Here is a 22,443-nt window from a genome sequence, read left to right on the forward strand (position 1 = left end):
CTGTCATTGCATTGCATCTTCACTCAATCCTTAAGCTCCTTAGTCCTAATAAAGCCAGACCAGAACCCCCTGCCCCCTCAAAAAGAAGGAAAAATATGAATTAGTCTCAAGCCATGGAAAAGCTCAAAAAGGATTTTTAAAATCAAGGAAGAGAGATAGAGGTAAAAGTAGGAAGATAAATGAGTGATGGGAGAGAATCATGAAAAAATGAATCAACGGCTTGGTAAAGGAGACCCCAAAAAATAGTGAAGAAAAAACACTTTAAAAATAGACTAGATCAAATGGCAAAAGAGGTCCAAAAAGGCAATGAGGAGAAGAATGCTTTAAAAAGCAGAATTAGCCAGATGAAAAAGGAGGTCGAAAAGGATCACAGAAGAAAATATTTCCTTAAAAATTAGAATGGAGCAAATGGAAACTAATGAATTTATGAGAAATCAAGAAATCATAAAATAAACCAAAAGAAGGAAAAAAGTAGAAGACAATGTGGACCTCAAAAATAGATCCAGGAGAGATAACTTTAAAACTATTAGACTACTTGAAAGACGTGATTTAAAAACAGAAAAGCATAGAGATCATCTTTCAAGAAATTATGAAGGAAAACTGCCCTGACATTCTAGAACAAGAGGATAAAATAAAAACCAAAAGAATCCACAAATCACCTCCTGAAAGAGATCCCCAAATGAGAACTAATACCAATCTTATAGCCAAATTGCAGAATTCCCAGGTCAAGGAGAAAATATTGAAAGGATCCAGTAAGAAACAATTCAAGTATTGTGAAGACACAATCAAGACAACACAAGATTTAACAGCTTCTACCTTAAAGGACTGGAGGGCTTGGGATATGATATTGGAGAACAAAGGAGCTAAGATTGCAATCAAGAATCACCTACCCGGCAAAACTGAGTACAATCCATGAGGGTAAAAGAAGGATATTCAACGAGATGCAGGAATTTCATGCATTTTTGAGAAAAGACCAGCCCTGAATAGAAAATTTGACTTTTAAATACAACACTCAAGAAATACGAAGAGGTAAACAAGAAAGAGTAATCATAAGGGACCTACTGAAGTTAAATTGTTTACAATCCTACATGGAAAAATTTGTAACTAATAAGAGCTTTCTCATTATTAGGGTAGTTAGAGGGAGTATGTATAGATAGTGGGCAGAGGTGTGAGTTGCACATGAAGGGATGATATCAAACAAACAAAATTAAGGGGTGAGAAAGAGGAATGTACTGTGAGAAAGAGAAAGGCAGAGGTAGAATGGGGTAAATTATCTCACATAAAAGAGGCAAGAAAAAGCTTTTATACTGTAGAGGGAAAGGGAGGAGGTAAGAGGAACTTCACTCATCAGAATTGGCTCAAAGTGAGTATAACATACACATTCAATTGGCTATAGATATCTAACTTACCCTATAGGAAAGTAGAGGGGAAAGGGGTAGTGGTGATAGAAGGGAGGGCAGATTGGGAGAGGGTAGTCAGAAGCAAAACACTTTTGAGAACGGACAAGGTAAAAGAAGAAAGAAAATAGAATGAGGGAAGTGATATAAGATGGAGGGAAATACAGTTAGTCTTTCACAATGTAACTATTATGGAAGTCTTTGCATAACTCTACATGTATAATCTATATTGAATTGCTTGCCTTCTCAATGAGGAGGGGTGAGGAGGGAGGAAGGGAGAGAATTCAGGAAGTTTTTTAAATGTATGTTAAAATTGTTTTTACAGGTAACTGGGGAAAAATAAAATACTAAATATGAATACTATGAAAAGAAAATGCAGTCAGAAGGAGACTCACATGTGACAAACAAGGAGGCCTATGTTACTGCATCCTGAGTACATGGAAAGGACTGAGGTGAGTGACATCTGGAGAACTAGTGTCTGGAGAGAAATAGGTCTTCTCTGAGTTCACGTGGTGGGTAACTGCTGCCAGAGACCTATTGCCCACAAGGCAGAAATGATGGAGGGAAAAACTTAGGCTTTAGTATAATGCTCTAGCATAGGTTCAGGCCTCAGAGAAAACCTAAACAGTCCTGAGGATTCTGAAAAGGCTTCTTATAGGCAGAACTGCATCAGGGACAGAGAAATCATTCAGTTCATTGCTCTAATTTTACAGGGTCTTCTTAGGCCAAAAAAGTTAATCCCATGGTTCCTTCAATGTCATAAAAGTTGAACAAACTCCATTAATCAGAGTCATACTGCATAAATCCTCTGAGGAAACCAAGTCCCCAAGAAACTCTACAGGTAAAGGAAGACAGGTTACAGATTAAATGACATTCAGAGAATTCACAGATAGCCTGAGGAGGAGGTTGTACATGTAGCCAAGGAGTCTGGGACAGGTGAGATTCTTCCCTCTGGCTTCTTATCTAAAGAATGCTTCAGGCTCTGAGTAAATTTTCACATTCCATGTGGCTGGTTTCAGTCAGGTGAGGTTAATATTGAGTAAAAGTTTAGAGAGGAATAAAAGGAAATTTAAAATCTGCATAACAGTAGAAAGAGCCCAAGTGTGTTAGTATGTTGTTTCTCATTAAACTCTAAGCTCCTTGAGGCAGGGACTGGTTTGGTTTGCTAGGTGGTGGGAGTCTGGTTTTGGTAGGGTTTTTTGTTTTGTTTTTTTGCCTCTCTTTCTATTCCAGCTATTTTATCTCTAAAACTTTTTTCCTTAAGGACCACCCTTAACCCCAAATCAATCTGACTTTCCCTCTTTCAACAAACAATAGGTCCCAGGCCTAGTCCTGATTGGCTCACAGTGAATGTAAATAGCAATTGTTTCTGTTTTGGCCAGAAACAATAAGGGTCTTCCCCTCCCAAATTGATTTTTTTTTTTGACTAGGTAAAAAGGCCATTCTCTGCTCTTTTCTTATTTAGCCTTAATCACTCAATCAGCATTTCTTCAGTTCAACTGAGACTGTTAAAGACCTTAGCTTGAAAAAGGCCAAGGTCCCTCACTGCATCCTAGGCCATCTCCAGTTTTCCCTGATCTACATCTTCCCACTGAATCCAGAAGGCTTCAGGGGAGAGAATGAGGCTGCTGACTTTGCACTGCCCTGACTCACTTAAATCCAATTCACTTCCAAGTCCTACCATCAGCTTCCTGAAGGCATGGTCCTCTTGGAGAACAAGGACAAAAACAACACCCAAAGACACCAGCTTATGGGGTAAGAACTCACTATTTGACAAAAACTGATGGAAAAACTGGAAAGGAGTATGGCAGAAACTAGGCATAGATCAAAATCTCACACCACATACCAAAATGAAGTCAAAATGGGTTCGTGATTTAGATGTAAAGGCTGATACTCTAAGCAAACTGGGAGAGCAAGGAATAATTTGTATGTCAGGTATATGGAGAACAGAAGAATTAGTGACCAAACAGGAGATAGAGAACATTATGAAGTGTAAAATGGATACCTTTGATTAAATTAAATTGAAAAGTTTTTGCACAAACAAAGCCAATGCAACCAAGATTACAGGGGAAGTACAAGAGTGGGAAAGAATTTTTACAACCAGTCTGATAAGGGTCTCATTTCTAAAATATAGAAAATTAAGTCAAATTTATAAGAATACAAATCATTCCCCAATTGATAAATGGTCAAAGGATATGAATAGGCAGTTCTCAGATGAAGAAATTTAAGCCATCTACTCATACCAAAAAAATGCTCTCAATCGTTATTGATTAGAGAAGTGCAAATCAAAACAACTCTGAGGTACCACATCACACCTATCAGATTGGCCAATGTGACAAAACAGAAAATGATGAATGTTGCAGAAGACGTGGGAAAATTGGAACACTAATGCATTGTTGGTGGAGTTGTGAACTGATCCAACTATTTTGGAGAGCAATTTGGAACTATGCCCAAAAGGCTATAAAAATGTGCATACCCTTTAACCCAGCAATAGCACTTCTAGGGCTGTATCCCAAAGAGATCATACAAATGGAAAAAGGACCCACATGTATAAAAATATTTATAGCAGCTCTTTTTGTGGTGGCAAAGAATTGGAAATTCAGAGGATGCCCATCAATTAGGAAATGTCTGAACAAGTTGTGGTATATGAATTAATGGAATACTATTATGCTATAAGAAATGATGAGCAGACAGACTTCAGAAAAACCTAGAAAGACTTTTGTGGTCTAAGGCTGAGTGAAGTAAGCAGAACCAGGAGAACATTGTACGCAGTAACAGCCACGTTGTGTGATGACTAATATGATAGACTTACCTTTTCACAGCAATGCAAGGATCTAAGACATCTCCAAAAATCTCATGATGGAAAATGCTATCCACATCCAAAGAAAGAACTATGGAGTTTGAATGCAGATTGAAGCATAGTATTTGCCGTTTTTTTTTTCCTTCTGTTTTGCTTTGTTTCTTCTTTCTTGTGGTTCGTCCTATTGGTTCTAATTCTTCCTTATAACATCACTAATGCAAAAATATATTTAATAGAAATGTATATGTAGAGCCTATGTCACACTGTCTACTGAATTGGAGAGGGAGGGGGTAGAAAAATTTTAAACTAAAAGCTTATGGAAGTGAATGTTGATATATCAAAATAAATTAATAAAAAAAAAACAGAAAAAGCAATACTGATAACATCAAACTCAAGAAGGAAAAAATGTGAATACAAGGACATAAAAGAATAGCAGTATAAGGATACTACAATTGTTGAAGAAATAGTAAAATTTAAAATAATAATAGCTAATATTCATAGAGTACCTACTACATTCCAAGTAATTTACAAATATTATCTTATTTGATCTTCAGAACCCTGGGAAACGATGTTATTATCTTCATTTTACAGATAAAGAAACTGAGGCAAATAGAGGAATTGTGACTTGCCTACTGTCACCCAGGCAGAAAGTGTCTGTGCCTGGATTTCAACTCAACTCTTTCTGACTCCAGACATAGTGCATTGTGCCACCCGGCTGCCTCATGGTGGAAGATAACTTTGCACCAGAGTGGATGCTTCAAATAGAGGAGAGAGGAGGATAACAGACTTTTCAGACAGTGTTCCAGCGAGTCATCTGGGAACAATATGGATAGAAGAATAGGTGGGCTGAGGAATGGGGATCAGGACACTCCAATGACCAATTACTAGTGTTGATCTCACTCTGTTCCCCACCTACTTTGTGTTGGGGCAGGAGCAAGTAGGAAAAATCAGAGCATATCGTGGAGAAAATATAATTATTTCACCTTTTGGAACGTGGCCCCTAAATTCATTCCCCTGTGTGCCCTTTGACCCCATAACAACCACTAGACCTATAAACTAAAGAGTTAAATGACCCATATATACAAGATGAAATTATTCTGGATGTTTGTTGTTGCTGCAAAGATCTGGAAAGATGGTGCCTGTATACTGGGAGTTGATGGAAGAAATGATAGTCTAAGAATATAATGGAAGATCATGTTTGTTTTATGGAATCTATAATTTTGGCTAAGGAAGAACATGGGCATCCTGAGTCAGCAGGGGAGGGGGACTGCTCTGAGAACATCAAGTGTCCTCCATTTAGTCTGTCTTTGAGTATATTTTCTAGTGAGCTCCCCTGTATGGACCCATGCACACCCGCCCTCTTGAGAGAACTAAACATGCATACGCAGCCTACCTCTGTTTGTCTTTCTTAGAACAGACTCAGTAAAGGTTAACACTCCTTACCAAAGGTGTGTTCGAGAGCAGACTGGGGTTCCCTTTACAACAGATTTGAGCAGGAACAAACAGAACTAGGCTGTACTGCATTATAACGTGCTTATTCATTTATTCTTATTACACCAGAGAGTCGTGCATGCACGGGAGTCACAAAATAATTCTGAACACTGAGGTAAGGAAGCTGGAGGAGACCCTTTATACACTTAGAGCAGTCCCAACTCAGGATGCCTCTGCCAACCATCATTGTAGTCTATGTATGAGTTTGGCCATAATGGGAGAAAGGAATTTCTTAGTAAGATAGATTGTAAGTACAATAAGATAAACGTCAAAATGGTGATAGAAATTATAGTTCCAAGATATCTTCATTAACATAACACAACACAACACTATGCAACATAACAATGAGGTAGAGAGGAGTGCTTGAGGCAGATGGAGCAAGCAGGCTGCAGGCTGAGAGATGTGAGAGAAGATGCAGGATGTGGCCAGCCAGAAGAGTGACCCAAGAAAATGATGCAGTGAAGCCCCTCTCTGGACTTACCTGTGTGCTTCCACAAAGCACCCCCTCCCCTTTCCTATTCTCCTTGCTTTTCTGTATCTGACATCCGTGATATCCCCTTTTCCCATTCTCTTCTCCTACTTCCCCCTATGCTGGATAACATAACAATAACAAAAGTCCCCTTACACAAGATAGTGTCCAGTTCAAGGCACCTTGTCCTTGGCATTCATAAACAGAAGAATGACCCTGATCAGCTTCATCTGAGCCTTGTAGTTGCTGACACACACAAGAAAGGGCATGTTGGGTTCACTCAGAAAGCAGAGCAAAGCATGTCTGTTATGCCAGAGCACGCAAAGCATTATGGTAGGAGAAGCGCAGAGTGGGATAAAATGTCTTTGTCCTGTTTGGCCAATGTAGGATTTAGACCTTTTTCGGGTGAGGGGGTCCCAAAATGGTTTGGGGAATCCCCTGGCTGGTTCACACTTCTTTTCTAAGGGTACAATTGCATGCCCCTCTAGAAATCATTGTTTCAAATTAAGAGCATGATTTATACATTGGTTTTCCCCAAATCTGCAATTGAGAAAAATCTGAAACATAATAACAACATGAACACTGTTACAATGTTAATACATGAAACAAAATTGCCAGTCAGATAACATCAATTCAGTTGATTATCTTAGATATTGTAGAAAATGATTCTTCTTGGTAATCTATATCTTGGAGACTCAGAGCTCCACCCTGCAAGCCTTCTGCTTCAAAGTTCTTCACAAGGCCCTCAATGATAATGTGATTGTCTTGTCTTGGTCAAGCCCTACCCAAATCTGAATTGGTTTTATCCTTCTCAGGCTCCAGTGGAGACAAATCCTCCTACCTAGATAGAAGGAGGCTAGGAATGGTCTGGAAGGATAACAGGTTGATAGGAAGTTGAAAGAGTATATAATGCTACACCCCAAAATCCTAAACCAAGTCAGTTTGGACTAAACTCCCATACAACACATGTCAAGCTAGTTTGAGAGGAATTAACCAGAAGACATGCGTACCCCAATTTGGTTGTCTCTTTTTTAGAACAGGATGTTTCAATTTGAGGTTCATTGGGTTCAAGGTTCACAATATAAAAACCACTTCATTTATCTGTTTGACCCTATAGACTGATTGCATTCAGACAGTAGAACAGGGTAATTTTGATATAAACTGATATAATTCTGATATAAAGGATATAAACATGCAGCTCTGATGCACAGAAAGATTGGTCCTGCATTTGAAAGCCTTTCCACACTGATTACATTCATAAGGTTTTCTGCCAATGTGATTTCTCCCATGTGTAATGAAGGTTGAGTGTTCACAAAAAGATTTACCACATTCATGACACTCATGTAGTTTCACACCAGGATTAATATTTTGATGGAAAATGAGGGATGACTGTTGACTCAGCACTTTCCCACAGTGAAGATAATCATAACTTATTTCTCCTCTGCGAATTCGGTGAAATGCAGCACAGATTTGTCTCCAAGTGAAGTCACAAGGACCATCCCTCATGAAACTTTCCTCCTGAGTTTCTTTCACAGAAATGCTTAGCTTTGCAGTAGTCTCTTTCATTTCAGGTGTAATCTCTCCTTGTGTAAGAAACAGTAAGACACACAGAAAGACACATGTAGACAAATATATAATTATAATCCCTTCCCTGCATTGTCAGAAAGTAAATGACTGAGAAAGCTGGATCTACATCCTACCGCCCCAGTCTAAGAGAAAAGTCTGTAAAGTTCAATGGACAGAATCAGTCATTTGAGAATGCCATTAGTTCACATCTGAGGGATGCTTCATTCACACAGAATCATATTGGATCCTCACAAAACCCTGTGACACTGGCAGGCCCAACATTATCATTACACTTACAACTCAGGCCATGGCTCAGAATGGCTGGGTGACTTGCCTAACATCTGTGCAGCTGAGGCTAGAACTTTAAACCTGAAAGTGTGTATGCTCTGTCCATGGTACTAGATGGCCATTTTCTATTGCACTTTCTTATGTTTTTGGTTTTTTTGTTATTGTTCAGAAAAGTTCTTTTATTATTGTATGTTGACTTATTCTCTGCCTCTCTTCAGGTCTTCCTATTCCCTGAGACAGAACAGTATTCAAATTAGGCCAATTAATAACCCCACAATGGAGCTATAAGTTTAAGTGAAAAGAAGACTCAATCACTGTGGCAAACTTCATTGTAGACTGATTTTAAGAAATTGCTACAGCCACTGCCAACTTTGAGCAACCCTCACCCTGGTCAGTCAGCAGCCATCAACATTTGTCTAGAGCCACCATCAGTAACAAGATTAGAATTCACTGAAGGCTCAGATGAGAGATAGCTTTTATTTGCAATGAAATATTTTTAAGTTTCAGTATATACATTTTCATTATTATTATTTTTTGGCAACTGGTGTTAAGTGACTTGCACAAAGTCACACAGCTAGTAAGTGTCAAGTGTTTGGCCTCAGGCCAGATTTGAACTCAGGTCCTCCTAACTTCAGGGCCAGTGCTCTATCCACTGTGCCACCTAGAACCTCCAGTATATACATTTTAGACACCAGTACTGCTACCATAATAGACAAGAGTATACAGTAAACATAACTTTTATATACACTGAGACACTAAAAAATTCATGTGACTTAATTGATTGCAGTATTCACTTTACTGTGGTGCTCTAGAACAGAACCCACAATGTCTCTGAGGCGTGCCTGAAATTTTTCTCATTGTTGTTTTGACTTTGACTCTTTCCTCCCCAATTTGACTCTCCTCCTTAAACTGTTACTAGCATCACTGCTTGAGATCCCTCATATCCCACTGAACTACATATCTCTCCATTCCCAAACTGTCTCTTTTCCCTGGATCAGCTAAGAGCCAGGGTCCTGACTTGTTGCTTGTTTTCAACCACCTCCATGTTTGTAGGCCATGTTGGCAACTCCTTTTCAGCAGGGACTGGCTTTTCCCTTCCTAAAGCTCAATGAGGTGCCTAGAAAACAGGAGGTATTCATGGACTCTTACTGAATAATGACTGGGCCCAGACAGGAGGCCCCAGGCTCGACCTCACTCCCTGTATTCTGCTTCTGTTGTAGTTACCAAATCCAGGTTCTGGTTTCAGCCCTGTTTCTGCCTTTTTCCTGCACTTTATCTCCTATATTGAGTGGCCTTTTTGTCTAGTTCTAACCATGTTGTAACCTGACCAGATCCACAGTGAAGATCACAGAGACTTCTTTCTAGGCTCCTGAAGCATCTTATACTGTGGGAAACCTGGGAGTTTCCACTTGCCACTACCCTAAACTGAGAGTGACTGTCTACTCAATGATTCTCCAAGAATTGGCCAAAGATTGAGCCTCAGAGACCAAGAGCTGGACACAGGTGGAAGGTTTATGTAAAGAATAGCCTACGGTCAACTCTACTTCTTGACTACTTAGATACTCAGACCCAGGCTTTCTGGGTCCACTTCACATTAAGACTACATAATTTCACTGTGGCAAGGCCATCCTTCGACATCTCCCTAACTGACTCTCTTGGGACAGCTACACGATGCAGTGGATAGCATAGTGGTCAGGAAGACTCAAGTTCAAATCCAGCCACAGACAGTTACTCCCTGTGTGACCCTGGGCAACTCACTCAGGCCTGCTGGCCTCAGTTAACTCATGCACAAAATGAGCCTGAAAAGGAAATGGCAAACCACTCCAGTATCTTTACCAAGAAAAACCCAAACTGGGTCATGAAGTATCAGAAACAACTGAAATGACTGAACAATCACATGACTGACTCCCAGTTTCTTTCACCACAGCAGCTTTTCCACTTCTTTTTATTTTTCCCCAGCCCTCCTGTATTTCTTGCTCCCACTCTCTACACCCAATACTCACCTCCTCAGCAGTGAAATTTGCCTTGTATTTCACTGAAAGAACTGGATACTTAACAAGAGCTATCTTATCTTTATCTCCTGTAAATCAAGTGCCATTTTTCCTTTATGACACCAGTATCAGATAAAAGCATCCTCCTTCTGCTTCCTAAAGGAAACTCCTTTCCATGGGTAAATCATCCCATTCCATCCCACCATCTTCTAGGTATAATGCCTCTCCAGCATCGCCTGTTTTCACTACTTTTCAGTCTCTTCAACACTAATGTCTCTTTCCCTACTGCTACAAATAATAACTTTTCTCTCTAATCCTCAAAATACACTCACTTGATCCATTCAATCCAAAAGATATTTTCTAATTTCTTTCTTCCATGTCATGACTAAACAGCTGGACATGCCCATTTACAACTGCTGTCTCCAACTCCTTCCTTTTACTTTCTCTGAAACACTCTGCAGTCTAGCTCCCAGTTTCATTCTTCAATGGAGACTCCCCTCTAAAATTAGCAAAACTCTCAAAAGTTGCTAAATTGACTGGTCATTTCTTCATCCTCATCCTTTTTTGACTTCTCTGCAGCCTTTGACACAATCACCGTTTCCTCTCTCTGAGTTTTAGTGACATTCCTCTCCTGGTTCTCCTACTGTATCCAAACTAAACTCCTCCTTTTTCCCTCAGCCCTCCAGTCTTCCTATTTGCCTAAGGCTGTCCAAGGCATCCTCCCAATAGTGCTGACTTACAAATGAGGTTTCATGCACCCCTCACTGACTCTCACACATTCACACTCCTGGTCCTCATATTCAATCTGCTGCAAAGTCCTGTGATTCCACCTAGGTAACATCTCTCCCATTCACACCGTTCTCTCCCAACACTGCCACTGGCTTGGTTTAGGTTCCAATCACCGCACACCTGAGGTATTGCAAGAACCTGCTGCTTGGCCCAGCTGCCTTAAATCTCCCCACACTCCAGTCATTCCTCCACACACTTCTCAAAGTTAATATTCCTAAAGGTTTGACTGACCATCTCACCATGTTCTCAACAACCTGCTAATAGCCAGGTCTTCCCTTCCCAGATTTTTTTTTTGACTAGGTAAAAGAGGCCATTCTTTGTCTCATTTCTTGTCTAGCCAATGTCTCCCACTGCATCATGAGCCATCTTCAGCAGCCCTGATCTATATCTGGACACTGGACCCAGATGGCCCTGGAGAAGAAAGTGAGGCTGGTGACTCTGCACAGCCCTGCCTCACTTCCATCCAATTCAGGTGCATATCATGATGTCACCTCCCAGATGTCATGGTCCTCTTCGAGAATGAAGGACAAAGAACAACTTTTGAGTAGAAAGGGAGCTGCCTCATGGGGGACTCAGCTGGAACAAGTTGTCTGGGCAACACAGCTTGCTTGCTGTCTTTCTTTTTTTCTCTTTCTTTGTTTTTCTTTTTGTTCTTTTTTTCTTTGTTTATTTCTTTCCCTCTCTGTCCACAAAGGGTACCATGCCCTTATTTTCATGTGCTCTGACCAGTCCCAACATCAAATCACTCTGTCTCTCCTTCCTTGGAGAGCAATAGGGCCCTGGCCAAACCCTACTTGGTCACTGTTTGGGCCCTGATTGACTCATGGTGAATGCCAATAGAAACTGTTTCTCTTTTGGCAAGAAACCCTGACGGTCTTCCCCTCCCAGATAGAGTTTTGTTTTTAACTAGGTAAAAAGGCCATTCTCTGCCTCTTTTCTTATTTAACCTTAATCACTGAAAGGGTACTGCCTCAAACAAACTTAGACCTGTTAAAGACCTTAGCTTAAAAAGGTGTAGGTTCCCAGCTACATCCTGGACCATCTACAGTCATCCTGATCTAGATCTGGCCACTGGACCCAGATGACTTTGGAGAAGAAAGTGAGGCTGGTGACTCTGCACAGCCTTCCCTCACTTAAATGCACCTCACTTGCATGTCATGGTATCACTTCCCTGAAGTCATGATCGTCTCTGAGAATGAAGGGCAAACAACAACTGCCTCTGTATCTCCAGCACTCAGCACAATGTCTGGCACAGAATAACTGCTTGATGACTAACTCTTGACCAACTGAGTGGGGATCAGGACAGGACAGGAATTCTCTTGAGAAAAATAATTAGGTCCAGGAATCCAATCCCACGGGAACATTGGCTAGCAGAGGTAACCTTCCACCCTGTCAGAGAGTCCACAGAGCCTCTTGGTGAAGAGGGAACTACTTTTCATTATCTGATCCCAGAGACATCAACTCTTTTGGACAGTTATTCAGAGGGCTGCTTGCTTCAGTATTTCCATTTATATTAATGTAGTCATTGGGTCTGCGTAGTACACACTGTAAATGTTTCATGAGGTTCCACTCATTTGTGTGCACATCAGTTCATACAAGATGAAGGGGTAAAAACTGGATGAGAGGGGAAGCTAGGCAGTGCAATGTAACGCCAGCCCTAGATTCAGGAGGATCTGAGTTCAAATCCGGCTACAGACACTTGACACTTACTAGCTATATGACCCTGGGCAAGTCGCTTAACCCCATTGCCTACCAAGAAACAAAAAGAAACAAACAAACTGGATGAGAAAGAATAATGGAAAGCAGTTGCCGAGAATTTGATGAACTAAAGAACATAAATGGTCAAGGGAAGGATTTACTTTTCTGAAAAGAATTGGAGAGAAAACTGGTAAGCTGTTTTGGTAGAAATCAGGTTTGGACTCCCAGCCTCCAACTGGGAGTTGAAACATGGACCTCAAAATAGAGACTGGATCTGACTATTTTTCAGTCATTTCATTCATATCCAATTCTTTGTGACCCCTTTTGGACTTTTCTTCACAAAGACACTGGAGTCATTTCTCATTTCCTTCTCCAGCTCATTTTACAGGTGAGGAAACTGAGGCTAAGAGGGTGAAGAGACCAGGGTCACACAGCTAGTAAGCAGTGTCTGAGGCCAGAGTTAAATTCAGCAAGATGAACTCCTTGCTTTCAGGCCCAGCACTCTATCCCCTGGGCCACCCAGCTGTCCTTAAAAGCCACCAAATTAAACCTTTAAGGAGGAAGATGGCAGAGCAGCTGGAAAAAGAAGCATAAGCTCACAACTCCCACACCGCCTACGGAGCAGGAAAGCCAAGAAACCACATTGAGGTATTGCTCCAGATCATTCTATGGAGACAGAGAGTTCTATGGACACCTGCAGAGCATTTCAGCTCACAGAAAGGCTGTTCAGCAGGCCAAGAAGGGGTCCCAGAGTCACCGCTGGGGGAATTCAACTTGATTAAGGTGTAGGAATAGGTGGCAACAGCAAGCGTTGTTGCTTACTACCTATTTCAGGATCGTACATACAAGGAAGACGGAGAATTTGTTGCTAGGGGTGGTAGTTTCATGGTGAGGGGCAGGTGCTGGGCCCTAGGATGGGGATTAAACAAGGAACAAAATCAGTAGCCAGCAACAGCCCTGTGGTTCTGATCCCAGGAGTGTAGTGTGGTCCAGGTACTGCTTCCAGTCCAGTCTGAAGTCTGCAGAAGAATACCCAGGAAAGGAATCCCAGATGAAATGGATTGCTGTGGTTCTGTCCCTTTAAACCAGAGTACTTTTCTGACTGCTTTGTAGTGACTGAGTCCATCAATAACCTACTGAAACTCTGCAAGGGACAAGCCTATAGCCTGATTGATCAGACCCAACACACAGGTCAGGATTTGCAGAGCTCAGCCAGGGTGGTGGGTGAGGCCTCAGATAGCTTTGGTAGGTAGTACTGAAAGCTTGCAGGTCCCCAGTCTAAGCTGTCCCTGGGATCCTGAAGTAACACACCACTTGGCACCCCAAGAAAGCAGCAACAGCACCATCTGAGACATTTTTTCTTGAATTCTTAGAGGAGATCAAACAACTGTGAACTGTTCAAAATGCTTCTATAAATGATATGGGAACACTAGAGGGGGAAAGTTGGAAAGGAAATGAGAGTATGGAAGAAAGAGTTGGAAAGAGAATTGAGGGCTTGGTACATGGGGTGCAGAACCTTCCCCAAGCAACAGATCTGTGGAAAATGAGAATGGGCCAAAAGGAAGCTAAGGACTCCAGGAGACAAAGAGTGAGATTAAAGTAAAATCAATAGACTGAAAAAAAGAAGAAAATGTAAGGGATCTCATAGAAAAAACCACTGACCTGCAAAACAGATGAAGGAGAAGGAATTTAAGAATCACTGGATTCCTTAGGTGGTGCAGTAGATGGATCATCAGGCCAGAAGTCTCAGAGATCTGAGTTCAGATTTGACCTCAGCTGCTTACTAGCTGTGTGACCCATGGCACTTCATTTCACACCTGCATGCCTCAGTTTCCTCAATTGTAAAATAAGGATGATAATAGCATTTATCCCCCTAGGTTGTTATGAGGATCAAATGAGACCATACCTGTAAACCACTTAACACAGTATCTGGCACAATAGACTATTGTTTGTCATCCTTTCTGCTTGAAGAAGACCAAAATGATATTACTATGATGGGGTCAAGGTTCAGAGTGTCACACTCTGGCTGCTCAGACCAGTACAAGCTTGGAAGGCTCTACCAATGGTCAGACCCTAATAGTCCATATGGACATTTGGGGTGGAGATGTCTCTAAATTTGTGCATCTACTACAATTCTCCTTTGCTCCCAGAGCACAGCACCATTGTTGATGTGGGCATAGCATGCTGGGTGGTCCTGTGCCAGTGTCTCCAATAACTCACAATTGATTCCAAATGATCAGAATGAGAGCTTAGACATCCTATTTTAAGAAATTTTTCAAAAACATGTCTATGTCTCTTTAGAATGTGAGGTCAAAGTGAAAATAGAGAAAATCCTCAGATCACCTCCAGAAAAAAAAAACCCAAAATGAAAACTCACAGGACCATCCTATGCAAATATTGTAAGCATCCAGAAATAATTCAAGCACTGAGAAGCCACAGTCAGGATTCCTACAAGCAAAACAAAACAAAGAACTTCGAACATTCTAGAAGACAAGGGATATTGCCTTACAACTTAGAACTTACTCACCAAAAATAAGTATAAGACTACAAAGGGGGGAAATTCCCTTTAATGCTAGAGGGCTTCAAACCATGGCTAATGAAAAGACCAGGGCAGCAGAGAAACTTTGAACTTCAAAGACAAGAGTCAAGGGAAAGATAAGAAAAAGAAATACAAATAAAAATTCATTAAAGACAAAATTAAGGATGAACTGGTTACATTCTAATATGGGGAACTGATACCTGTTGCCTCTGAAACCTGTCATCATCAGGGGTGATAGGATTAGTAGGTCTGGGAGTGGGTCCATTATGTCTTCATGATTTGAAAAGAACAGAAAGGAAAGTATACAGTGGAAAGGGAAGGTTAGGGGAAGTTAACCCTAACTCCTGCTCTGGAGTCAGGGTTGTTCATTTTACTGATCAGTTTCCCTGTAGTATAAACTCTTCTGGTTCTGCTTCCTTTTCTCTACATCAGTTCAGGCAATTCTCTCTATGTTCTCTGACACTGTGCCTTTCATCACTCCTTATGGCCCCATGACTGACTCCATTTCATGCTATACTGTTCTTTTTAAAAAATTATTTCATTATTATTGTTTTGTTTTCTGGTGAGGCACTCACGTTTGACTTTCCCAGGGTCACAGTGTCTGAGGCCGAATTTGAACTCAGGTCCTCCTGACATCAAGACTGGAGCTCTATCCACTGCACCACCTATACATCTCTAAAAAATTAAAGGAAATAGATTGTGACAATCACTGGGGATGGGGGTGAGGGAAAGGAAGGGAGGGATGGAAGGCCCTCTTTTGTACTCATTGCTGGCAAGATTCTTGCCAGAGTTCTACTTAATAGGCTGATCCTTCACCTGGACCATGGTCATCTACCTGAGAGCCAGTGTGACTCCAAAAAGGACCAAGGAACACTGGATATGGTGCTTGTTGAATGACAACTCCAGGAGAAATGCCAAGAGTAGAACAGAGGTGTGTACACAACATTTGTAGATATGGCTAAGGCCTTCAATACTGTCAGTCACGAGGGCTTATGGAAAATTATGTCAAAATTTCATTGCCTAGACAAGTTCATCAGTATTGTTTGCCAATTTCATGATTACACGCTTGTGCAGGGTGACACTTGTGAGCTTTCCCACTCACCAATGGAGTGAAACAAGGATGTGAGCTTACTCTCATGCTTTTTAGCATGATGTTTTCAGCCATATCGTCAAACAACTTCAATGAGGTTGAACATGGCATTAGGATAAGCTACCTCACTGGTGGTAAATTCTTCTACTTGAAGACACTATAAGCCAAGACCAAAGTGGAGGGGGTGTAGGGGCATGATTTTCTGTTTGTATATGATTGAACACTCCATGCAGCATCTGAAGCTGAGATGTAACAAAATATGGATCAATACTCTGCTGCTTGTGCTAATTTTGGTCTAACACTTAACACCCAGGAAACACAGGTGCTCCATCAGCCATCACCACACCATCCATATGCATAGAACCATTGGTTACAGCAAATGGAAAAGTTTTGAATGCCGGGCATAAGTTCATTTACTTTCATAGTGTACTTTCCAACGATGTACACATTGACAATGAGGTTGTGTTGACCTCGTTGTTGTATGTCTGTGAAAGCTAGACAGTATACCAGTACCATGCCAGCAAACTGAATCACTTCCATTTAAATTGCCATAGGAAGATTATGAAGATCACCTGGCAGGATAAGATACCAGACACTGAGATCCTTTCTTGAACTAAACTGCCAAGCACTCAAACCCTGCTTTAGAGAGTGCAACTCTGATGGGCTGGCCATGTTGTTTGAATGCCAAATGTAAGCTTGCCAAAAAGACTAGTTTATGGAGAACTCATCATGGCAAAAGTTCACATGGTGGTCAGAAGAAGAGATACAAGGACACTCTCAAGGTCTCTCTTCAGAACTTTGGAATTGATTGTGTGACACAGGAAACCCTGGCACAGGACCTCTCAGTATGGCGTGCCACCATCAGAAAAGGTGCTGTGCTATAGGAGCAAAGCAGAATTGAAGTAGCTCAAGAGAAACACAAGATCTGCAAACTTAGAGAAGCCACCCCAAAGGTTCACCAGGACTATTTGTGCCCAACCTGTGGTAGAACATTCCGAACTTGTATTGATGTTATCAGCCACAGGTGCACAGACTCAAACTTGACTCTGGGGTAGTGATGTCACTTTGGTCCTCTTTCAAAAGGAAGGAAAACAAGATGGCTCCATACTTTTCCATTACATTCTTAGACCATCATTTCTTCAGTCATTTCCCAATGTACAGGCACCATCAGTTTCCAGATCTTTGCAGCAACAACAAACATGTAATTTCATGTAGTGTATATGGGCCATTTAACTCTTTAGTTTACAGGTCTACTGGTTATCATGGAGTCAAAGGGCAGGTGTGGAAGGTGTTTAGGGACCAAGTTCCAAAGGTATTACAGAACGTGATCCCTCCATTTGAAGGCTATCTGAACCTTTGTGTCAAGGGCATTTCTTTTAAATAACATGATGAATTCTGCTTTCTAATATATTCTGCTACTCTCCTGTATTTTTACAGGTGAATTCATTGCATGCAGATGTTATTCTGAGAATTAATTACATTTTCTCCATGGTATCTCTGACCTTTCCTCTTTCCTTCTGGCTCAATCCTTAGAAATATAAAGTAGGTGGGGGAAGAGAATGGGATCAACATTAGTAATTAATCACTGGAGTGGCCTGATCTGCATTCCTCAGCCCACCTGTTCTTCCACCCATCCCATTACCAGATGACTCTCCGGAATACTATCTTAAAAGTCTCTTATCCTCTCCTCTCCCCTATTTGAAGCATCCACTCTGGTGTAAAGTTATTTTCCACCATAAGGCAGCCAGGTGGCTCAATGAAGAGAAGAGTATGACCGGAGTCAGGAAGAGCTGAGTTCAAATCCAGCCTCAGATATTTTCTCCCTGTGTGACACTGGGCAAGTCACCTTTCCTCTATTTGCCTCAGTCTCCTTATCTGTAAAATGAGGATAATAATAGCACCCTTTGCCAGGGTTCTGAGGATCACATAAGATCATATTGGTAAATTTCTTGGAACATAGTAGGCATTCTGTGAATATTATGTATTATTATTATTGTAAATTTTACTATTTCTTCACCAATTCCACTCTTCTTACACTGCTATTCTTTTCTCTCCTTGTATCCATTTATTTCCTTCTCCAGTTTAATGTTGTCATTGTTGTTGTTTGTCCTTTGTTCTCCGAGAGGACCTTGACTTCAGTTAGCTGAGGCCATGACTTGCAAATGAATTGGATTTAAGTGAGGCAGGGCAGTGCAAAGTCACCAGCCTCACTCTCTCCCCTGTAGCCATCTCGGTGGGAAGATATAGAACAGGATGACTGGAGATGACTCAGGATGCAGTGGGGGACCTTGGCCTTTTTAAACTAAGGTCTTCAAGAGGTCTCAGTGTGACTGAGTCAATGCTGATTCAGTGATTAAGGCTAAATATGAAAAGAGGCAAAGAATGGCCTCTTTGTCTAGTAAAAAAAAATCAATGTGGCAGCTAGGTGGCAACACAGTGTGGACAGAGATTTGGCCTTGCAGCCAGGAGGACCAGAGTTCAAATTCAGCCTTAGACAGTTGACACTAGCTGTGTGACCCTGGGTCCACCAACTGCCTCCTCAAAAAGCAAAAAAAAAAAAAAATCAATCTGGGCAGGGAAGACTCTCAGGGTTTCTGGCCAAAACAGAAACAACTGCTACTTACATTCAGTATGAGCCTCAGGGTCCACAGAGTGACCAATCAGGGCTTGGCCTGAGATCTATTATTGGCAAAGGAGGGAGAGTCAGATTCATTTGGGTTTAAGGTTGGTCCTTATGGAAAAAAAGTTTCAGAGATCAAGCAGCTAGATATACAAAGAGAGACCAAAAAAATAAAAACAAGAACAAAAATAACAAAGAAACACCCAGACCTTTCCCAAAGCCAGCAAACCAAACCAGTCCCTGCCCTCAGGGAGCTTACAATTTAATGAGAGACAACCTGCTGACCAACTGGGCTCTTCCTACAGGGATGCAAATTTTAACTTTCTTCTTATTCCTCTTGAAACTTTTGGTTGATATTAACCTCACCTGACTGAAACCTACCTCATGGAATGTGAAAATTTACACACTCCTTAGATGAGAAGCCAGAGAATCTTACCTGTCCCTCCTTGAGGTTTAGAGTTGGGAGGGATGGTTTAGGTGTGAGAAAATTCACTTAGACCTTCTTTGTAACCATTGGGAGCTTTATTGAAACCAAAGAAGCAGGCTGGCCCTGGGAGCAGGACTAGCAACTTGCAGAGGGACTAGAGCTTGTTTTTACACAAAATTTTGGGCACTTAGCTGTTGAGGGCCGATCTTAAGAGTCTGATAAGGGTTTAAGATCCAAGGCAGAGTTTGACCTCTGCTCAGGCTTTCACCCCAAAGGGCTCAGGGATTAAGTGGTATGGCTCCCCAAATTCCTTCCTGATAAAGAGGTCTCTGAGACATCCCTTCTCTCTCTTTGAACCTTAAGTTTACATATTTACTCCTCTATGCAGGTGGCGCCTAGGCACCTGGGAAAACCTTGGAATCAACAGCCAATCTAGGAACCCTGATAAGGAGGAAATTCATGATTGTTACAACCTCAGCAGATGTTCTGGGGAGTATCTCACAGGAAGGACTCTTTGAAGTTAGGCTAGATCTTCCCTATATATTCTGTGCCCTCAGATGAATAAACTGAGTCAGTAATTCTACTCCGCCTGGCCCATGTCATAAGTTATTTCACGCCTCTCCATTCGGTGTACTATCTGGTTGTGGGCAACACTTAGCCAAGAGTTCCTAGTGAGTAGTTAATGGCAGGGAAAAGGGTGTCAGAAAAGGGAAGCAAATGTGCTGGGTCCAATTTAAGGATGAGATCTAACCACATACCCAGAGTAAGGGCTAAGAAAGCAAGGATTTTGTTATCTGACAGAGCTCCCCCGTTACTGAGCAGATTTAGATGAGGCCCGCATAGCTGCTGGGAAAAATTAGCCTAATCATCTCTGACTCCTTGGCTACATGTACATCCTCCTCCTCCTCATTCTATTTGTGAATGCTCTAAATGTCATTTAAACTGTAACCTCACTTATTTCAGCTCTAGAGTTTGTTGGGAACTTTATTTCCTTCCTTGGCCCACCTTCTCTGTTTGATTTCCTGCAATTTATCTTGTATATAGTTGGTATGCAGTAATAATCATTTAAGATCATTGGAACCCCAATAAGGTCCAAAGCCTGAACGAGTCAACCACAAGCAGCACCCCAACATAATAGATATGCTTATCTTTCTTCTCAGTGAACCTAGAATGCCCCTTCCTGTGTCAGCAACTACAGGGCCAGCTGGAGCTGACCAGCATTCTTCCTGTCTGTGATCACTAAGGACAGGATGCCTGGGAATAGACACTGTCTGGAAGAGTGGGATTTTTCTTATCTTGGTATCCTATGGACATAAGTTATGTAGGGGAAACACAGATATCCTGGGACTATAATTCCAATGGACACTTAGTTACTTCTCTTCTCTTACTGTATTTACAACCACTTCCACTAAGAAACTTTCTTTTTCATGCTATATGTTAAAAACATATGGAGGCTATATATTTTTTTGAGTGACACAGACATCCTGAGTCAGGATTGCTCTAAGAATATAAATTGTCTATTTCAAATTGCTTAAGGCAGAGCTCTGGCTCCATATACATGTTGCTAACTTATGGGAACAAACAATATGAATGTACTCATCACCTAGCTTGTTGCCTCTTTAACTTTCAGGTTGACAGTAGGCAACAAAGAAACAAACAATTTTTAATTTTGTGCCAGGCACAATCACTTTACAAATATTATCTCATCAGATCCCAACAACCCTGCTGTGTAGGCCCTATTACCTCAATTTTACAGTAAAAAAACAGAGGCAAACTAGCTAGTATTAGAGTCCAGATTTGAGCTCAGGTTTCCTCTGAACTATAACCACTATATCTCTTAGTTATCTATGTATGTATGGGTGTATGGGTGTGTGTGTATGTATATGTGTGTATGTGTGTATGTATTTGCAAATTCTCTCCTTTCTTTTTCCATTCTTGGAATGCCAAGAGCCTACAAGTTGCTTAGACCAAGCAGCTGCTTACCAAATGTTTGTTGACTTACCTGATGAAATGTTTTAGAATGTGAGCTCCTTAAGGGCAGGGGCTGTTTCACCTTGCTTTGCACCCCAGAACTTAGCAAATAATGAATGCATGAATGAGTTCCCAGATCATGGAGATTGGAACTGTTCTCTTATTTTCTGCATTCCAACATCTGATAATATCAATTCTGCTCAATGAAGGGGTGGCATTTTGAATCAAAGCTGGAGTCTGTTGAGCCTGAGTTGGGTCAAAGGTATAAATGCTATACGTATTACTCTAGGTGGAATTTCATTAGTTTCATAGCATTGATTTATACCTGTTAGCAACTCCCACTTATCTAAGGTCATATAAGTGTTCATCAGCCCCATGATTCAGCTTTGCTTTACAAAGGATAGCTAAATGATCATCATGTTATTAAATATCCACTGGCTATAATTAATGAAACTATTACCGAGAAATTATTTTCATGTTTTGAACAAAATTCAACTGGACAAGGCAGGTCATCTGACTACTTATCCCTCTTGGATTTTCTTGATTCAGATTCATCCTGTGTCTATCAACCTGTCCATCAAAGTGACAAAACCGCAGAAATCTTTGCTCTGCAGCTAAGTTTTCCAAACAAAAGTGTCACTTTAAAGGAGCATATGGTTTGAAGAAAGACTAGAAAAGAGGAATTGTGGTTTGTAGGTAGCAGTCACATCCTCCAGCTGCCAGAAAGTGAAACCCAACCTTCAAAGATTACACTGCTTGAACCAAAAGGACTTTGTATACAATAGCAGCCACATTATGCAATGACTAAGAATGTTAAATGGAACCCTTCTCAGCATTACAAGGATCTAAGACATCTCCAGAGGCCTCGGGATGGAAAATGCCGTCCACATCCAAAGAAAGAACTATGGAAGTCGAATCGCTCTCACTTGTTTTTACCTTCAGTTGAGTTTTGTTTCATCTTTCTGATGGTTCCTCCTATTGGTTTTAATTTTTACTTACAACTTCACTAATGTGAAAATATGTTTAATGGGTATGTAAATGTAAAGCCTATGTCAGATTGTGCACCGTCTTGGGGAGGGTAGGGGCGGGGGAAAAAGGGAGAAAAAATTTTCAACTCAAAAGCATATGGAAAAAAAAAGATTGCACTGCTTAATGTAGTCTTAACCTCCAGCTGAAGAAAGAATTAAAAGGAGCTAATTCACCAAGACTGGAAAGAGGAACTTAGGGTATTGTTAACCTCTTTTCTGCAGCAGCCAGAAAGGGGAATTTAGCCTTTGACAAGTGTTACAATCCCATGATTATTTTAG

General features: G+C 41.1%; 1 protein-coding gene, 1 long non-coding RNA gene and 1 pseudogene across 2 annotated transcripts in view; 2 read left to right on the plus strand and 1 right to left on the minus strand.

The window, feature by feature from the left end:
* LOC110197754 (uncharacterized) overlaps positions 1–22,443 on the plus strand; it is a 420,263-nt gene that overhangs the window by 276,540 nt on the left and 121,280 nt on the right.
* LOC144454442 (uncharacterized) overlaps positions 1–22,443 on the minus strand; it is a 351,830-nt gene that overhangs the window by 161,825 nt on the left and 167,562 nt on the right. The gene's annotated exons all lie outside the window — the stretch shown is intronic.
* The window catches only part of LOC110197783 (zinc finger protein 69 homolog), an 82,623-nt pseudogene that overhangs the window by 43,971 nt on the left and 16,209 nt on the right, over positions 1–22,443 (plus strand).

The sequence above is a fragment of the Phascolarctos cinereus genome, unplaced genomic scaffold (genome assembly GCF_003287225.1).
Source record: "Phascolarctos cinereus isolate Bilbo 61053 unplaced genomic scaffold, phaCin_HiC Scaffold_726;HRSCAF=1367, whole genome shotgun sequence".
Classification (NCBI taxonomy): domain Eukaryota; kingdom Metazoa; phylum Chordata; class Mammalia; order Diprotodontia; family Phascolarctidae; genus Phascolarctos; species Phascolarctos cinereus.